General features: G+C 41.4%; 1 protein-coding gene across 3 annotated transcripts in view; it reads left to right on the forward strand.

Annotated features, from left to right (window-relative positions):
- Window positions 1–2,620: 2,620 nt before the first annotated feature.
- Window positions 2,621–17,969, forward strand: part of BMPR1A (bone morphogenetic protein receptor type 1A) — a 111,515-nt gene continuing 96,166 nt past the window's right edge. For all 3 annotated transcript variants that reach the window (XM_074296418.1, XM_074296419.1, XM_074296415.1), the window contains exon 1: window positions 2,621–2,941. The gene's annotated coding sequence lies outside the window, so the exon portion shown is untranslated. The remainder of the gene's footprint in view (window positions 2,942–17,969) is intronic.

Consider the following 17,969-nt stretch of genomic DNA (forward strand, 5'->3'; position numbering starts at 1 on the left):
CTTTAATCACATCTAGCAGCATAAAAACAATGTCCTAATTTACCGCTAATGAGTCACCTAGATGTCCAACATTTTCTCACAATGGGGAGCACTGAGAGAGAATTGGGAGCATAGGAGGTGAAGAGGCTTAGCTGTTTTACGGATTGCCATTCAGGAAGAAATGCATCAAATTATTTTTATTAGCATGGTTGGAGAGAGAGAGCAGGAGACTGGAAGCCCTGCACTCCATGCCCTCCTCAGACTAGCTGTGTGACCAAAGCCAGTCTCGAACCTCTCTGAACCTCTTGCAGTTCCTTTAGGGCAGAGGGAGCTCCCACTCTGGAAACCACTACAAGCCAATCCAGCATCCGGGGATTAATTCTTTCATTTCAGTTGATTTCACACTTCACCACAGTTAACCACTAAAAATACTCAAGATAAGAGCGGAGCAATGTGTATTCAAATCCACAGTCTAGCGCGGGCTAAGCACCAATAAATTGAGTTGACAGCTTCCTATCCTGGGGGAAGTTTTTACAATTAAGGTCAGAGACCTCCAGATTTACTCTCATTAAGGAAATAAACCTTACAATGGGAAGTAGCCTAAGGGCTATCCTCTTAACAACAGTGCTTAAAGGGATAGGGAAGGACTCTGATTGAGGGAACTCCAGAGGGAGAAAACCGTGGACCTCCATTTGCTGTTTAATTTATAGTAGTTTAACACAAGAAGGATAAAAGGAAATCGGGATTTTTTCCCCAGACTTCTTGATTCACCTAAAAAAAAGAAAAAGTTAGCTAGGATTTATAGGGCGTTCGAAGGTTTGCAAAGAGCTAAATTTATCCTCACAATACTGAGTTGTAAATGCTATTATTTGCTTTACAGGCGAGTAAACTGAGGCGACGAGAGGGAGAGTAACTTGCTCAAGATCCCAGGAAGTGTTGAGGCCGGATTTAAGTTCAGGTCAAAAAGCGTTCCGGCAGTGATAGGCTCACTGTAGCCCAAACATTGTGGGCGGTTCTAGTTGGGGGAGGATGACGAAGAGGCCACAAATGGAGGCGAGGGGGAGGAGCAGGGGGACTGAGGGTGCGGGGCAGAACCCCTTCCCCCCATGATCTCTAGCACGTTTTGTTTCTGTCATCAGCGTCCCGTTCTCACGGTTCTAATTCAGCTTCATCCTCTTCTCCAAGAGTTTGAATGACGACACCCGGGATGTGGATTCGAGTCCCCTCTGGGCGACTCAGTTTCCTCGGCTTTAAATGAGGTCTGCACCTGACTGCCGGGCCGCACCTTTCAGGTGGACGTCACGACGTCTAACCGTCCAATGCGTTAGAGCCCCTTCTCCCTTAGCAAGCTCGCGGTTACCCTTTCCCTCCACCTCCCGGGCTCTTATCTGGGAAGTTAGGGAAAGGAAGACAGGTTGGAGTGAGGAGCCGACGTCCCAGCCCGGCTTCTTCCTCAGCGCAGTGCTGACCCGGAGCACTCCCCTTTCAGTCTCACCGCCCTGGAGTACTCCCCGTTCAGTCTCACCGATTTCTCGGGTCCCCCCAATGCACTATCCGTCTGCCCTATGGGCGGCAGAGCTGAGTCTCCGAGAATGGAGCCCAGGCCCGGCCACCGCAGTGCGGAATAACTACTTGTGGGCTAGAGGGGGGGGGGGGAGAACCGCTCCGTAGTTTCGGGGCTCGCTTCCAGCCCTCCGGCGGGTGACCTCTCTGGAGGCGGGCCCCAGGACGACCTCCTGGGAAGGAGGCTCGCGGAGGACCCAACTGTTCTGGAGTCCTCCCCCCAATTCTCCATCTCCGGGTAGGCAGGAAAGATGCTGTCTCCTGTCAATTCTGGGGGTGTCTCAGGGTAGATTACACGTTTTGTGGGATGGGGGGCAGGAAGGCTGGGGTGGGCCCCGGGGAAAGCTTCTGGCAGGGGGCCGGGCATTCCTGAAGGGGACTGGAGGGGCATCTAACTCCGGGACGCCAGGCATCTGTCCGGAGAGGGCTCGTGGGGTGCTATTAGGGAGCCAGAGGGCAAGGTTTGGCAGTTAGGCCCAGAGACAGATCCAGGGGTCTGAGTGGACCTCGCGCTGACCTCTTAGGTTAAAAACAAGAGAAATCCAGGGCAAGTGGAGATGATCACGATGGGGAGAGGGGTCCGAAAGGTTTTTAAAGAAAAAGGAATTTGGAGTCACACGTTAGATTCCGCGCATTTCTGTGTTGGTGGGGCTTGGACCTCGGTGGGGTGGGAATTCCTTCCCACAATGCAGATAGTCATAGCCCTACTTTCCGAGTACGTCTGTGACCTGGTACGGAGGACCCAGACACGGTGGCAGGGCGGCACTGAGCGCCCGCTGGGTGCCGGCCTCCGCGCGCCGCGGCGCGGCTGGGAGGCCCCTGGCACGAGGCCCCCCGGGCCAATGGTGGTCGGGGGAGGGGCAGAGGGAAGCACTCCCGTACTTCGGGCGCCTTCGCCGGCGCTTACTCGGCTCCTTCCGACTCCCCGGATAGGAAAGGCGGGGCGGGGTCTGCGCAGAAGCGTGGGGGCGCCTTTGTACGTGTGTGCGTACGCGCGGAGCCCGAAGAAGGTCCCGCCTCCCGGATGCCCCTCCCCCTGCCCCCCTCCCGTAGCTCCAGCCCCTCCCCCTCCCCCGCCGTCCCGAGCCTCGTCTGGGCCGCGGCTGCACTGATTGGAATCCGCCGCCGCTGCCGCCTCGCGCCGCGCAGGGACACAGGGAGGGAGGGAGGGAGCGGGCCGGGGTCGACGACGAGAGGAGCACGAGCGAGGCCTCGGAGACGCCACACCGACCGCACCCGCACTCGCCGCAGCCGGAGCTCGCTCCGCAGCCGGAGCCGGAGCCGGGCCGGCCCGAGAAGTCGCCGAGGCCCGGGGGGGAGGGCGGCGGCGGCGGCCGGGAGGACCCAGGAGTCCGGCCGCCCGGCCCTCGGCAGAAAGGATGAGCCCCCCGTGCCTCCGGTGAGTCCTCCGCCCCGCCGCTGGGCCTCCCGAGAAGTTGGGGTGCGGGCCGGGGCGCGCGCTCACGGGAGGCCGCGGGGCAGGACGGGCCTGAGCAGTTGAGCTGCGTCTGTGCCCGCCCCCCTCTCCCTTTAGGACTCCCTTTAGGCCACCTTCCATCTCTCTCTCCCCTCCCCCACTCCCTCCCCTCTGCCGACCCCCCCTCCCCGCCGCCCTAGATCTTCCGCTTCAGCCTGTCCCGCCCCCACCTGTCAACTACCCCCTCCTGACTGCCGCCCCGCCCCTTCCTCGGGCCCCTCAGCACGCCCCCTCCCCCTCATTTTGTCTGTGGCCAGCCTTTGCCCTAATGACCCCCACAGCCCCCTCAAGCCCTAGTGGCCCCCCTGCTTCCGCTCTACACACTGACCCCTTCACCCCGCTCGTACCCCCTCCCTCCATTCCCCTTCCCTCAGCCTGAGCCCACCGCCGATTCCCCCAGCCCCCCTTGTCAGGATCCCCCAGCTCTGTGCTTCTGCCAAATGGACCTCTGTGGACCCTTGCCTCCAGCCCCCTGATCTGTGCGTCTTGGCTCTTGACCATTGCTCCCCACCCCCCTTTAATTTTAGCTGGTCCTCCGAGCCACACTCCATTGTCCTCCCGGATCTGCCTCCTCCCCAGACGCTCTGGGTTCCGTGCCCTTCCCCCAGCCCCCTCCAGGAGCCCCTCGGGGTGGGCCCTGCAGCGGCCGTGCGCTGCCTGACTATCTGCAGCCCTGCCCCCCCCCCCCCCCCCGGAGTCCGCGACCCGGCAAAGCTCGTGGGCACGTTTGGGCCTCCGGGCCGCGACGGAGAAGGGGCCGGGGAGGCCTTCGTGTTCCCCCGGGCCGCCTTGGCCCTGCCTCCTCCTCGGAGCCCAAGGCCGGCGGAAGGGAGCTAGGAACTGGCGCGCTGGGGTCGGAGATGAAAGAGCCTGGCTCAGCCCTCCCGGGGACGCGGACGTGCCTGGGGGCACCAGCTCGGCCGCTCCGGGGGACTTGTGCCTTCGGTGGGCCACGGTCAGTCAGGGCTTTGAACGGAGCTGCCTGGCCCGGTGCTTGTGACAGTCCGGCCTGTTACCTGGTGCTGCGGAGCAGCTAAAGGTGGCTTGAGAAGTTTCACTTGGAGGGAGCATTTTTGAGATGAGATTTCAGCTGGGATCAGTGCGTGGCATTTACTGTTAGGCTTCGGATTTCACTTTTTATCTGTCTGGCTTGGGAAAATAGCTAACTGCTGTACTTCATCTTTTGATGGGCAGGTCATTTTAAAGTTATTAAGTCAAGATGAAGCTTCTTGAGAAGAACTTATTAAGCTCATAATAAACACTTGTTGATGTAGAGAACTCTTGAATTAAAATTGGAAGATAACTTTTGGAAATTTTAAAAATCAAAATTGGCCAACAAGATTATTTTTACATTGAAACGATAGATAAAAGTGGTCGAACTTATAGACGGGCTTGCTGATCACCTGCTTCTCTCAACTAGTGTGGTGATCCTTAGACTTCAGGAGAAAAGATCCCGAATTGTTTAGTCTGAGGGGGCCAGAGGCCCATGAGTCTTGGAGATAAGTAAAATGTTCTCCATGGCCCCTCCCTTCTCTTTTTCCACCTTAATTTACCGTGCCTGTCCCCAGAAGCCAAGGTTTTCCCGAGTTTCCATACTTTGCTGCCGTGTTGGTGCCTTCTGATCAGAGGGAAGCGATTGGAAAGAATTGTCACGCTAATGTGGGAGTGACCCCTCCCTCCCCAAGGCATTTGAAAGTTTGAAAAACTTTTTGTTAACCCAGATCAATCTTTCCTCTGTAATATTTCTAGATGCCTATAGTTAAATAAAGTGAAAACATTTCTGGTTGTGTGGGATGATGGCACTTGTTCCTCCAATTTTTTGTCATTATGAAGACTCGCATGGATGGGTGAATTTTATGGTTTTCTAGTGTAATTTTAAAAATGTATTTTTTGAAGCTTGCTATGAAAAATGAAAACTGAATTTTGTATTATCCTAGGATTAGTATATTGAAATATGGATAGATGGCCTAAAGGAATTTGGTGAATGCAACTCTAGTTAATCTGTGTACAGCTCACCTTTTCACATGCTGAGGCTTCTGAAGAACTTTATTGTTTTCGGATGGATATGATTTGTTGCAGCTTTCACTACTTCATTTGTAATGATAGCCCAATCAGTTGACAAAATTCTTTACCTTGCAAGATTTTAATTTGAGAAAGCCTGGCTGTTGACTTATTCTAGGAAAGGTATGCCATTTCATAGGAGAAGCTATTGCTGGCAGCTGAGCTGTGCTGAACCCTGGACACAGTCTGAACTCCATTTTCAGTTGGTGCAGACTTCAGTGGAGTTATTGTTGCTGTAATAAGATTCAGGGAATGGAATACTCATTTTCTTTCAGGTAAAGCTAGTAAGTAGCTTAAGTTAAGCCATTTCAGGTCTGAGTTATAGCCTTCTTCCAGTAGTAGAGAGAAAAGACTTAAGTGATTAAACTGCATATACCCTTTGACCTAGTGAAATCACTACTAGGCCAATATCACAAAGAGAGCAAAGAAAGGAAAAGGACCCAAAGGTACAAAAATATTTCTAGCAGCTCTTTTTGTAATGGCAAAGAACTGGAAATGTCCATGAATGTAATGGAATATTACAGCACAATAAGAAATTATAAATTGGACAATTTCAGAGAAATCTGGGAAGATTTGTATGAATTGGTAGAATGAAGTGAGGAGAATCAAGAAAATAATTTATATAATAACACCATTGTGAGGAAAAATTAGCTTGAAAGATTTAAGAACTGTGATAAGTGTAAGGACCAGCCACAGTTCTAGACAGCTGATGATGAAGTATATTACTCACCTCCTGACAAAGAGGTTTTGATGAACTCAAGATGCAGAATATGAAATATATTTCCAAACAGAGCAAATAGTAGGAATTGTTTCTCCCAAACTAATGTGGGAATTGTTTTGCCCGATTATGTATATTGGTTAAGAAGGGTTTCCTTCTTTTTTTCCTTCCTTCCTTCCTTTCCCTCTCTCTCTTTCCCTCTCTCTTTTTCTCTCCTTCCCTCCTTTCTTCCCTCCCTTCTCTCTCTCTCTCTCTCTCTCTCTCTCTCTCTCTCTCTCTCTCTCTCTCTCTCTCTCTCTCTCTCTCTTCAATTGGGGATGATGAGATAGTGTAACCTGGAAAAAGAAAAGAAAGTTTTAAAAATAACATTAAAACATTTTTTAAATGCATGGGAAAAGCAGATGGGACACATGAAAGCATCAAAGAGGACAGTCTTGAAAGTTACATATTTAATTTATATATCTTTAAAAGAAAAGCAGTCTGTATGTTATGAAGCTTTGCAGTTTCAGGTAAATTTGCCTTTTCTGCTCTACTGTGGATATGGAAATTTCTATTTTATTTGGTCTTTATTATCAGAAAAACCCTCCCCTCCCCCCAAAAAAGGAGAAAAAGAAAAGGAAGAACTTGGACATCTAAGAGAATACAAAATATATTGAGGACTGAAAGAAGCTTGCCCAATGGATAACATTTGGTGACTTCTTTACCCTTTAACTTTGGGTTCTAAGTTCTGATCACATAGTTCTTACCCTTTTCTGGTGAGTTAATATTAAATGTCTAGGACTTGTCAGAATTTAGATTATAGTTTCTCTTAAAAGGTTTTTGGAGGAGATCAGTAGTAAAGAAAGTGATAATTAAGTCTCAAATAAAAATAATTAAGTCTCAAAAAAACCTTGTTGAAATAGTGAATTCTTCATCATTTTTTCCCATTACCTTTTTCAAGCATCTTCTTCTCCCCCCCCCCTTCCACTTAGTTTTAACAGTTATATAACATTAAGAGGAGTATTGCTAAGAGGGAAAGTATTTGTTGTGTTTATGAATCTCTTTTGTTCTGGTAGTCCAGAATTTTGTTATATCAACTTGGAAGTCTTTAATTGTATTCTTGACCCTAAATATGTAAGCCTTTTAAATCTGAGTTCAGAATATGTGTGTATAAATGTAGGTGTATGTGTTAACACTTAATATAGAGCCAGGAACTGCTGAAACTGCAGATTATGTATTGCTTTAAGTACTGATGATGTCATTGAGTTTTTGCATTTTCCCTGGAACATTTGATCTCCTGTCTTGGCAGGTACTATAGTAATGAAAGAAACGGTTTTCAGCTATTTGTATTTCAGAGTAGTGTTAGTGATTGGGAATACTAAAGACCATCTTCATTTTTTTTTTAAATACAGACCTCCTTCAGTTAGAGAAGCTAAGAAATCTAACATTATGTTACAAGTCTTAATTTTTGAGGAGCAATAGATGTGAAATTTTTTCACATTGTTAATTATCAATAGGAAGTTATCTCTTGCTTCAATTAAATTTCTTTCTAATTTTGTGAGATAATAGTTTTGAAAATATGAAATATATATTTAACAAAGATTCCTTCTTAGGTTTTAGATCTGATTTTCTATATAGGAAATATTAAAGAAGAATATATTATTTATTGAAAGTTTATAGTTTACATTTGTTTATTAAAATTTTTGTTGAAAATCTGATGAAAATATAAAGTTACATTTCAGTAGAAAAATAATACCTTATAGTTTTCTTGGTAAAAATAATAAGAAAAGTATTTTTAAAGAATTTTTAGAAAATGCACTAACTTTAGTTATTAGTTATATCTGAATATATGAACTCTTCTCATGTCCCCCAAATTGAGGCAGCCTGGTAAAGATGCAAGGCTGGCATTGGAATCAGGAAAATCTGGATTTCAGTCTCTTTGTAGATGCATCTAACTATATGACCTTGGATTACATAGGAAACCTTCTTAGTGCCCAGGTAATTATGTAATATTGTAAGGATCATTACTGATCTGAAGAAATTTTTTTTCCACTAAAGTGAAAGCACAAGTATGGCCCCGCATAGGAAAAAAAGTTGCATATTGTGTCTGGAAAGAGCTTGAGACTCTAAGGGAAAATTCAGGTGCCTTTTCAGGTCCTCTCCAGTCAGACATATTATGTGCCTTTCTTGTCTTATCTTCTATTATTCCTCTACATGAATCCTGTGCTCCAACCAACATTGGTACTATAGTTTATAATTTTGTAGCTTCGTATTGTAGCTCTTCTGCCTCTCTGGGTTTGGCCATGAAAATTCCTTTGCAGGAATTCTTCATCTCAAATCCTGTTTGTTTCTTTAAGCCTTCTATGACCAATGCAGACTGAAATGATCTCCTCTTTCTCCTCCTCCTAAATATCTCTAATAGTTATTTTCTCTACCATTTATTGGCAAGTAATCATGTAGTGCATCATCTTTTGTGTTTTTAATCTTATACTATTATTTATCCTTTGACTTCATTTTACTGTTTAAATAATTGTTTTGTCCCCTGCTGGATTATACATTTTTGAAGGTAAGAACTGGATCTTATCAGTGAAACATTTTTGAATAGGCACTAGGGATTTGCTGTTATTGTTCTTGTTCTTTACTAGCAATATGATCCTGAGCAAATCATTAATCATGTTTGCCTCAGTTTCCTTTTCTGTAAAATGAGCTGGAAAAAGAAATGACGAACCACTTTGAGATCTTTGCTTAGAAAATCCCAGATGGGATCAGGAAGAGTTAGATATGACTAACACAACTAGACAGCAATAAGTGACTTTTTAAAGCCTGTATTCATACAAAAAGTATGTTTCAATATCTCCTTAAACCTTCCTTGTACCTCCTTCTCATATCCTTTCAGTTCAGGATTTGACATCACGTTTTGTTGAAAAGACAGATTGAGTTCCTTTTTCTCCCCATCTCACCATTTCTCAAACTCTTTATATTGTACCCCCTTCTATCTTCTATGCCATTGTATAGTGAAAGAGGTGAAGCTTTTTGCAAAGGTCAAACAGCCTAGGAGTACTCAAGATCTCATCTGCTTCAAGATTCTCCAGTATGTTGGCTTCTTGATCATCCTCTCTCTATAATCTTAAATCTTCACTGGTCCATAGGGATTTCCCCCACTGCTCACAAGGTTGCTAAAGTCTTCCCCCAGACTAGGTATGACTGATCCCTGAACTCCATCATTCTCTCTCTCTGCTTCCTTTTACTGCTAAACCTTGCGCTGCATGATGGGTGCCTTCTCACTGCTCAGCATCATGCCCCTGAGACAGGCGCTCTCTGAACCGCTCTGTCTGGTCGGCAGGCTGGGACATTGGGGAACGCTTCCTCCTCTGGGATAGCCTTTCTTCTCTGGGCTTTTGGGATACTGCTCTTACTCTCCTCTTTGTTGTGACTGATGTTGGGAACAGTGTTGGATGCTGTGGCAGCAAGAGCAGAGTTTGGATCCTGCCTGACTCACGGAGACCGTCAGTTTCCCTTTTCTATAGAATGAACCTCATCACTGCGTCCATTGAGTCATCATTTGCATCACCTTACTGGGGTTGCTCCAAGACCCTTCTCACTCGTGATCTGCAGACATCTAGTCGTGTTCTTTTGCCTGAGCTCTAGGTATGCATCTCCAGCTGCCTATCAGACATTTTAAACGAGGGTCCCATTAGCCACCTTACAAAGATTTGCACGTAAATGGAAACATTTGATAAACACTTTTTCATTCATTTGTCTCCCATTGAATACTTCCAAAAGGAAACTTCTCCCTTCTCTGAAACACCTTGCTCTTTCTGAATTTCTTTTGAGGACACCTCTATCTTTCAAGTCACCAAGCTCCCCCTTGGTGTTTTGCCCAAATCTCTCCTCTACTTTATCTCCCTCACTAACTCTTGTGGACATTTCTGCTCCCATATTTCTTATCTATCGCAGCACTTTTCACCCATTCTTCTGCAGTAATCACCTCCTTGGTCTTCTGCTTCAGCCTTCTCTTTCCAGCCTGAGCTTCACACACAGCTGATAAAGTGATTTTCTTAAGGCATTGGTCTGACCAGTTCACTCCCCTATCTAGTCAACTCCATTGGCTTCTTATATCCTTTTGGAGCAAATATAAACTTCTTTATTTGGCTTTTGTAATTCTATACAACCTGACCTTCTCTTCCCTTTCTCCTCTGGTTATATATGACTTCCTTTCCTACATACTCTGGTCTAGCCAGTCTGGTATATTCCACATCTCTGCCTTTGCACCAACTGACCCATAAGCCTCAAAAAACTTCCTTCCTCCCCGCCACCTCTTAGCATCTTCCTTCCTGAGCTCCAGCACCACCTTCTACAAGAAACCCCTATTCATACTAATAGTTATTTTTATTTATTTGGCATATATTGTGTGATACCACTTTATTTACACACATCTCCTGATAGAATATAAGTGTTTTGAGGGAGGGTACTATCTATTTGTATTTAGTCACAGAGGAAATCCCTAGAGCAGGGGACTGGCATAGTCAAACCGGTGCATTAGAGGGATCAATTTAGTAGCTGTGAGGAGGATGGATTGCAAAGGGAAGGTGGTGGAGGCAGGAAGACTCAATAGAATGTTGTTGCAATAATGCCAAAGAATGAGGTGGTCGTGCCTGAAGTAGGCTGGTGGTCACGTGAGTGGAGAAAAGAGGGCAGATGTAAGCTATTCTGTGGCGGGAAAATTGACCTAATTTGAGAAGAAATTGAAGGAGAGGGAGGAGTTGAGGATGACTCTTGATTGTGAGACTGGGTGACTGGAAGGATGATCTGACACTGCAGATGGGGAAGGGAAGGACAAGGGGTACATTTGGGGAGAAGGATGCCTCTCTTGGATGTGGAGCTTGAGATGGCTGGGGGCAGCTATTGGGATATATCTAGTAGTCACTTGGTACTATGAGATTGGTTCTCAGCACAGAGACTGGGACTCAACACATATGGGATCCCTCAGAGGAAAGAGCAAGGGTCCAGGATATAGACTCTTGGAATGTGTCCCCTGTTAGAGGACTGGTATGGTGGAGGATCCAGCAAAGGAGACTGAGAAAAGGCTGCCAGAGAGTCTGTAGAGGACAGTGGTGGTCAGTGATATCAGATTCATTGAACCAGGAAGAATAAAGACTGAAAAGATAATGGGATTGAGCAAGTAAGAGTTTACTGGTAACTTTGGGAAGAATAAGTTTTTTTGAATGAAGAGGCTGGAATCCAAATTGCAAGGGGTTGAAGAGGGAAAAGGGGAGATGAAGTGAACAGTTTTTTCTTTTGCTTTGTATTTCCTCTAATACTTAGCAGAGTGCTTCCATGTAGGGACATACTGAAAATTTGATATACATTGATGCCTAGATACTCTTGGAGGGAAAAATACATTGGATAAAATTGAATTCTTTTTTTTTTTTAATTCAACATTTAAAGGAAAGGATAATTATTCAACTTGAAGCACTTCCATTTCCTGATAGTATGGCAATTTCACCTTTGAGACCTAAGAAGAATTTCCATTTAGGATCATCTTGTTTATCAGTGGTGCTTGATGCAGTTCTCTCTCGTTCTCTGAGCTTCTCCCTCCCCCATATCCCTGCAGAGTGGTCCTTTAGCTTTTACTTGAAGACCTCCAGTGAAAGAGAGCTCACTATCTGTTGAGACTATTTGTTTTTTTAAAGGCAGCTCAAATAAGAGGTTTTTCATTGCGTTGTACTAAGATTTGCTGTCTCATCACTGCCATCCATTTCTCCTTTGGACTTCTAATAAGACTGTTTCCAATTTCTTTCCTGTCTTTCACTTTTGAAGAGAATGATCATGTTATATCCAGTTGCTAGAAAGTCTGTTGAATTTGGAAAGAGAGAAAACCTCCCAGAAATTTTGCATCCCCACATCTTCTCTTTGTCACCCGGTTTATCATTAGCAGTGATAATATGCTCATTAAAAATTATGTCTGTTTGACCAAGTGTTCTTCAGAGGAGTCCTATGAAGCAAATAGTATGAATATTGTTGTTTATTTTACTAGTGAAGAAGGTGAAAGTCAGAAAAGTTAAATGAATTTTCTCAAGCCATATGGCTAGTATTCCATCCAGGACTTCTATTTTTCTAGTACAGGTTTTGTTTTGTTTTGTTTTTTAAATGGAGAAAGAGAAAGAGAGACAGTGAGAGAATAAGAGGTGCACGCACGCACAGGCGCACACACAGCCACACACCCACCCACACACCCACCCACACACCCACACACACCCACACACACACCCACACACACACACAGAAAGGTTTGAAAATAAGTGATGTAAAAACTAAAACTCCATTCAAAAATAAAATGAGTAAATGAAAATAATCATAATCTTCAAAGTAATAGGAAGTCACATTTATCAAGTCCTGCTTTTGATTTGAAGATTTTTAAGTGAAAACTTTTTTTATTCAATGAAAAATTAAAAAAAATAAGCTTCACTTTTGACATTAGAAAGTTAGTTACCTCTGTGCATGTATGCATTTAGTAATAAAACTAGTTGTTAACTGTGTGACATCATCTCTTTAGTGAAATTGTATTTATAATTTAACAAGACCTTTGTTCTTTCTTCATTTATTAGCAGTTATCAATTTGCATAGGAGAGTAAACAATATGTTTTTAGATCATTTTTTATTGAAAAGAAAGTGGAATGTATTATCTTTCCTTTGTAAAGATTTTTAAAGAATAATTTGTACATAAGCCACAGCATATATTCAGTGGAAACAACTAGAAAGGTCACATTACTATAAATTTAATATTTGGTGGATGTTTTTTCTTAGGGATAGCTGAATTTTGAAATGTAATTTTTTGGGGGGAGGAAAACACAAGTTGCTATCAGATATTTATTTTTAAATTTTTATTCATGTCATTTCACATCTTCATTTCAAAGTGGATCTTTCCCCTTTCTCCCATTCAGGAATTATTCCTTATAACAACAACAACGACGACGACAATAACAACAACAACAACAACAAAAAAAAAAGCAAAACCAAGGAGCATGTCTTTACTCTAATTTTTAAAATTAATTCTACTACCACACTTAAGGGAAAACACAGCATTTCCATTTACCAGTTATGATTAGTCCTTTATTTTCAATCCAGAGCAGGATAAAACCTTAAGTTTTTATTGCTGTCTTTCTCTTCCCCCTTGTCTCAAAGCAAAAATTCTTACCTCTGTAAGAAGGAAGAGGAGGTGCATTCTGATTCTTTTCTGGGTAACTAAGCCATCTGGGCTCCTTTGGTCAGTACAAACATCTCTACCACCCACATTTTATCTTGGTACAGTGACTTATGTTCATAAGGACTTTGAGTCACATCAAGATCTGGAAGTAGTTTCTGAATTGTCAAAGATTAAATTATAATCAATATAGTTTTAGATTGAATGCCTTTTAAAAAATTCTAACTTTCAAGTTTTGCAATGTATGGTGAGTGGTCATTTTCTTAGCTAAGGAGAAGATAAAGGAGGAATAGGATAAAAATTGAGGAGCTTGGGAGGCATTGTCAAAGGCCCAGAAGTACCCAGGCAAGTAGAGGTCCTATAATTGCCTACCCTTGCCTAATTCATTAGTTTGTACATTTTGATGTTTACTTCTTGTGTGAGGCATTGAAGGTGATGTGATTGATACACAGAGAAATTTAACTTTGAAAACCTGGATTCAAATTCTGCTTCTATCTATATTGATGATGAGACCTTTGGTGTAAATCACTTAACTTTTCACTGTACCATGTAGCTCTGGTGTTGTTTGAGAGCTGCTATTTGCCTTGGTAAGAGGGAATTTTCTCTGAGGCTCCATATACCTCCAGTCAAAGCATGGGTCCAAGCACAAACAAGCAAAACAAAAATACTTGTTGAGGCACAAAAGGTTTTCATTTTTGTCTTTGTCTAACACTAAACTGGGCAAATGGGTACTTCTTACGTATTTATTGAATTGAATCAGACCAGTTATTAACCAAAATAGCCTATTCTCCAGTATTCTTGATTATCTGGAAAATTGCTTTGAAATTTATTAAAATCTGTATAAATACTGTTTCAGCATGTAATGTCTACAGGTGCCAGAGCAATATAGACTTGAGGTTTTATCCTGCTCTGGATTTAAAATAAAGGACCAATCATAAACTGGTAAATGGAAATGCTAAGTCTTTACCCTTAAGGGTGGTAGTAGAATTAATTTAAAAAATTAGAGTAAGAATCTTTTTACTTCGATCCAGAAGATGTTTTTCCTTCTTTTAATTTTCATGATTTCTCTTATGTTATTTTTTTTTTTCAGTTAACATAGATGATAGGATGAGATTTCTTTCAAAGTCTGGCAGTTTTTTCCTTCATTAATATCATCCACAGGAAGCTTTAATTAGTTTTTGTTTAAGAGCTTTCTTGCTTTGCCTTTTAAAACTTACACTTTCTTCAAGATTCTAAAATTCCTATGGTGAACTCAGTTTTTAGACTTTTTGAATTTTCCCGAAATTCATGAAAATACAATATTTTTATAGTTTCTCATGTGTGAGAGTCTTCTCTTTATTGCTTCCTAGAGTGTTTCCTAGAAATAAGAAGCAGCAGACATACCTTTTATTGCATCTTTTAATTCAGTTAACCAAAGATTTATCTTGCTGGATTTAATTTAGTGCAAATTTTAAATATGGGAATTTTTTTTAAACAAAGTTTTTCTTATTTACCTTATTTCAGGCCTTGTAGATCTGTTCTTCTCAAAAATAATCAATGCTGTATATTAGTTCTTGTTTGTCTTATATTGTAAACTTCCTGAGAATATATGGAATGAATATCTTTTGGGAATATTTTTCATAGCCTGTAAGTACAGAGTATGGTGCTCAATAAACTATTGATTAGATGATAATAAACAGACAAGAAGCATTTATTAAGCACTTAACATATGTGTGCTAAGTGACAGGGATACAAAGAAGGCAAAAGCAGGCCCTTTTCTTGAAGCAACATACGAAAACATATGAAACAAAAAGATAAATTGGAGATAATTTCAGACAAGTGTTAATTCATTTAGGGTAACACTTCTTGTAGATGTTAGAATTCAAGGGGAGACTTGAAGGAAGCCAGAGAAGCAGGCGGTGGAGTTGAGGAAGGGAGCATTTCAGACATGAGGGACATCCAGAGAAAATGCCCGGAATCCTGAGATGGAATGTTTTGTTCGAGGAACAGCAAGGCCGCCAGATTGGCTGCGTTATCCATGGTGGGAAGCAAGGTTTAAAGAAAATGGAAAGCTAGAATTAAACTGGGTTATGAAAAAGCTTTAAATGACTGACATTGGTTTTCTGTTTGATCCTGAAGGTGATGGAGAGGCACTGGGTTTGACTGAGTGGAAGGGAGGGGCTGAACACTTGGAGGAAAATCACTTTGGGAGCTGAGTGTTGTGTAGAGCCAACTGGGAATCTTACGCAATAGTCCAGAGTAGTCCTGCTGTAAGGTGATAAGGGCCTGCACCCAGATAGTGTGGGTGTCATAGTAGAGAGAAGAGACAAAGGGAAGGTAGAATCAATAGGACTTAACAGTTGATTGAAGATGGGGAGGTGGTGGGGAAGGGAGAAGATTGCTTTCAATGGCAGGAAAACCTTGCTGCTCCTCATCTTGCAAAAGTTGCAAATGATCCAGATGGTTTTCTTCCATTCTTTGAAATTGCATTCCCAGAAAGAGCAGCACAGAAAGCTCACTAATGTGACTGTTGTGCCCTAGAATCACCCTGAAAGTACAGATCATGTTGTCAGCAGAGCATAGGGGGAAGAATGGGGAGCTCTGGAATCAGGTGTAATTTTAGCTGTGATGCTTTTACATGTGTGTGAGCTTAAGCAAGTCACTTAACTTTTCTGGGCTTCATTTCTCATTTGTAAAGAAGCTGGATTAGATGATCTTTAAAGTGACTTCCAACTCCAGATTTATGATACTGTGATCATTTAATATTATATATGTTTCATGGACTTCTGAACTGCTATCAATTTATTTTAAAAACTTATTCAATATAGTAGTGAAAAATTTAATTGTTTTAATTTTTCTTTATTTGATATTCATATAAACTTATAAAATTTTAATGTTTCTATTTATACTAAAGAATTTGTAGAAAGAATAAAGTGAATAGTACTGAAATTATCTTATCTCACATTAATTTATTATACTTTTATTTGTGTGTATTTAAGTGAAAGAAACTTAAAAAACAAGGAGTCAAATTGAAATTGCTTTCTGTCATGGCCTAGTCATTCGACTGTTGTTCCTTTTCCACCTTCCTCTCCTTTCCTAAATCCCTACTCCTGGATTTCTAAAAAGCTTGCAAGTTATGAATGTTAAGATGTTTCTAATTTGAAGTGTTTTTTTGGGGGGGGGAGGTGCTTAATGAATGAACTAAAACAGAGTAAGATTGGTGGAGGAAGGAACAGAACTGAGGGAGGTCAAAAACCAGATGGAAATAGAACATCCAAAAACATCGAGCAAAATGAAGTTAGAAATAATGGAATCTAAACAGAGAAATTATACATCTGCTGAGCAGCTGTGCATTCTTTATACAAAGGTTCAGTTACAGAAATAGCAATTGAAACTTTGAAAAAGAGAACATTTTCTAAGTGTATGAAGTATATATTTTTGTTAACATTTAAGAACATTGGATTTAAAACTTTTTGGGAAGAAGTCAAACCTTTTATTTTGTGTCTAATGACTAATTATAGCACATTTTCTAGTGTATATATTTTATTCATTTTTAAATGTATTATTCTTCCACTTCCTAACAGAGTTTGGGAGTGCTGATTAAAAAAAATCTTCACAAAGAATTACTTGACTGTTTGTGCTAAATTTAGAGTTATTTATATTTTCCACATTGAATTATTATTTTGTTATGTATTTATTACAGAATTTTTCTTTTTGGTGATTGTAACTAGCTTATAATGTGATGTACCATTGCAAATTTTACTGTACATCTTGATTTTGTTGTAAATATTACAGGTATTCATCCCTACTGCAAAATGCAGTGGCACTTTTCTGCCTTTCTGAACAATGACCAATTTTGTTAAAAATTTTTTGATTTAGGTTTTTATTCACTATGGTTTAAAACTTGAGAGTAAGAAGCATGAAAAAGCATGTACTACTAATCCAGCAGTCTTTTATTCCAGTGACTTGAAAGTTAGGACATAGCATTGTCAATAACTAGAAGATGTTAGTTCATAAAGGTATTTATTCATCTTCATTTTTAATGCTGTTTGGAGAGTTAAATAGAGGAGGTTACATTTGTATATATGTATATATAAGTTTTATCTATTTAAAAATAACTATATAATGAATTTCATGATGTCTTGATAATAGAGGTTAAAATGGGAATTATAAAAGGAAAAGCTTTAAATCTGAAATTCCATTTTATTAAGCAAGTTAAGCAGATTCAAGTTTTATATATTTTCTGTTAGAACCTGTGGGTTACTGCTGTTTTCTTCCTGTCCCTTGTCTCTCTCTCCAATATACATAGTTCTCATTACTTATTATATTTCTGACAATGTTTTCTTCTCTTGCTCTTGTACTAATTACAAACTCTAACTAGATGTGGGCAGAGAGAAGCATGCTCGATTTGGAACCCTGAGAACCTAGGCTTAAACCTAGAGTTATTATCTTTGTGACTTTGGACAATCACTTCACTTCTTTGGGCCTCAGTTTTCTCTTCTGTAGAAGAAGGGTTTCTAGAGTCACTTCTAGTTCTAAATCTATTATGTTATGATTTTGCAATTAATAACTCTCCGATCTAAGTAAGTAATGTGAGTTTTGAGAAATGAGAAGCAATTAACCCATTCTTTCCATACTTCATATCTTTGGTCCTGATGTTTTTCAGCTTTGAGATATTCCCTCTCTATTAATTTTCATCTGTTGAAATACAGAATCTCAGGACTTTAGTATTGGAAAGGATCCTATTGTCATTACTCAAATCTTTACTCTTTTATTTTATTTCTTTTTATTTACATTTTTGTAACTATTATAAATGTTTTCCTTGTTTAGTTTTTCAAAACTTTTCATCAATTTTCCCATGACTTTGTTTTCTTCATATTCATAATTTCTAATAGCACATACATATTCCATAACTTTCATATGCTACAGTTCATTTAGCTATTTTCTAATTGCTATTTAAATTTCATTAAAAGATATAAATACTTTCCCCATGAGCATTGTTTCTACAT

This window comes from Sminthopsis crassicaudata, chromosome 2 (assembly GCF_048593235.1).
Source record: "Sminthopsis crassicaudata isolate SCR6 chromosome 2, ASM4859323v1, whole genome shotgun sequence".
Classification (NCBI taxonomy): domain Eukaryota; kingdom Metazoa; phylum Chordata; class Mammalia; order Dasyuromorphia; family Dasyuridae; genus Sminthopsis; species Sminthopsis crassicaudata.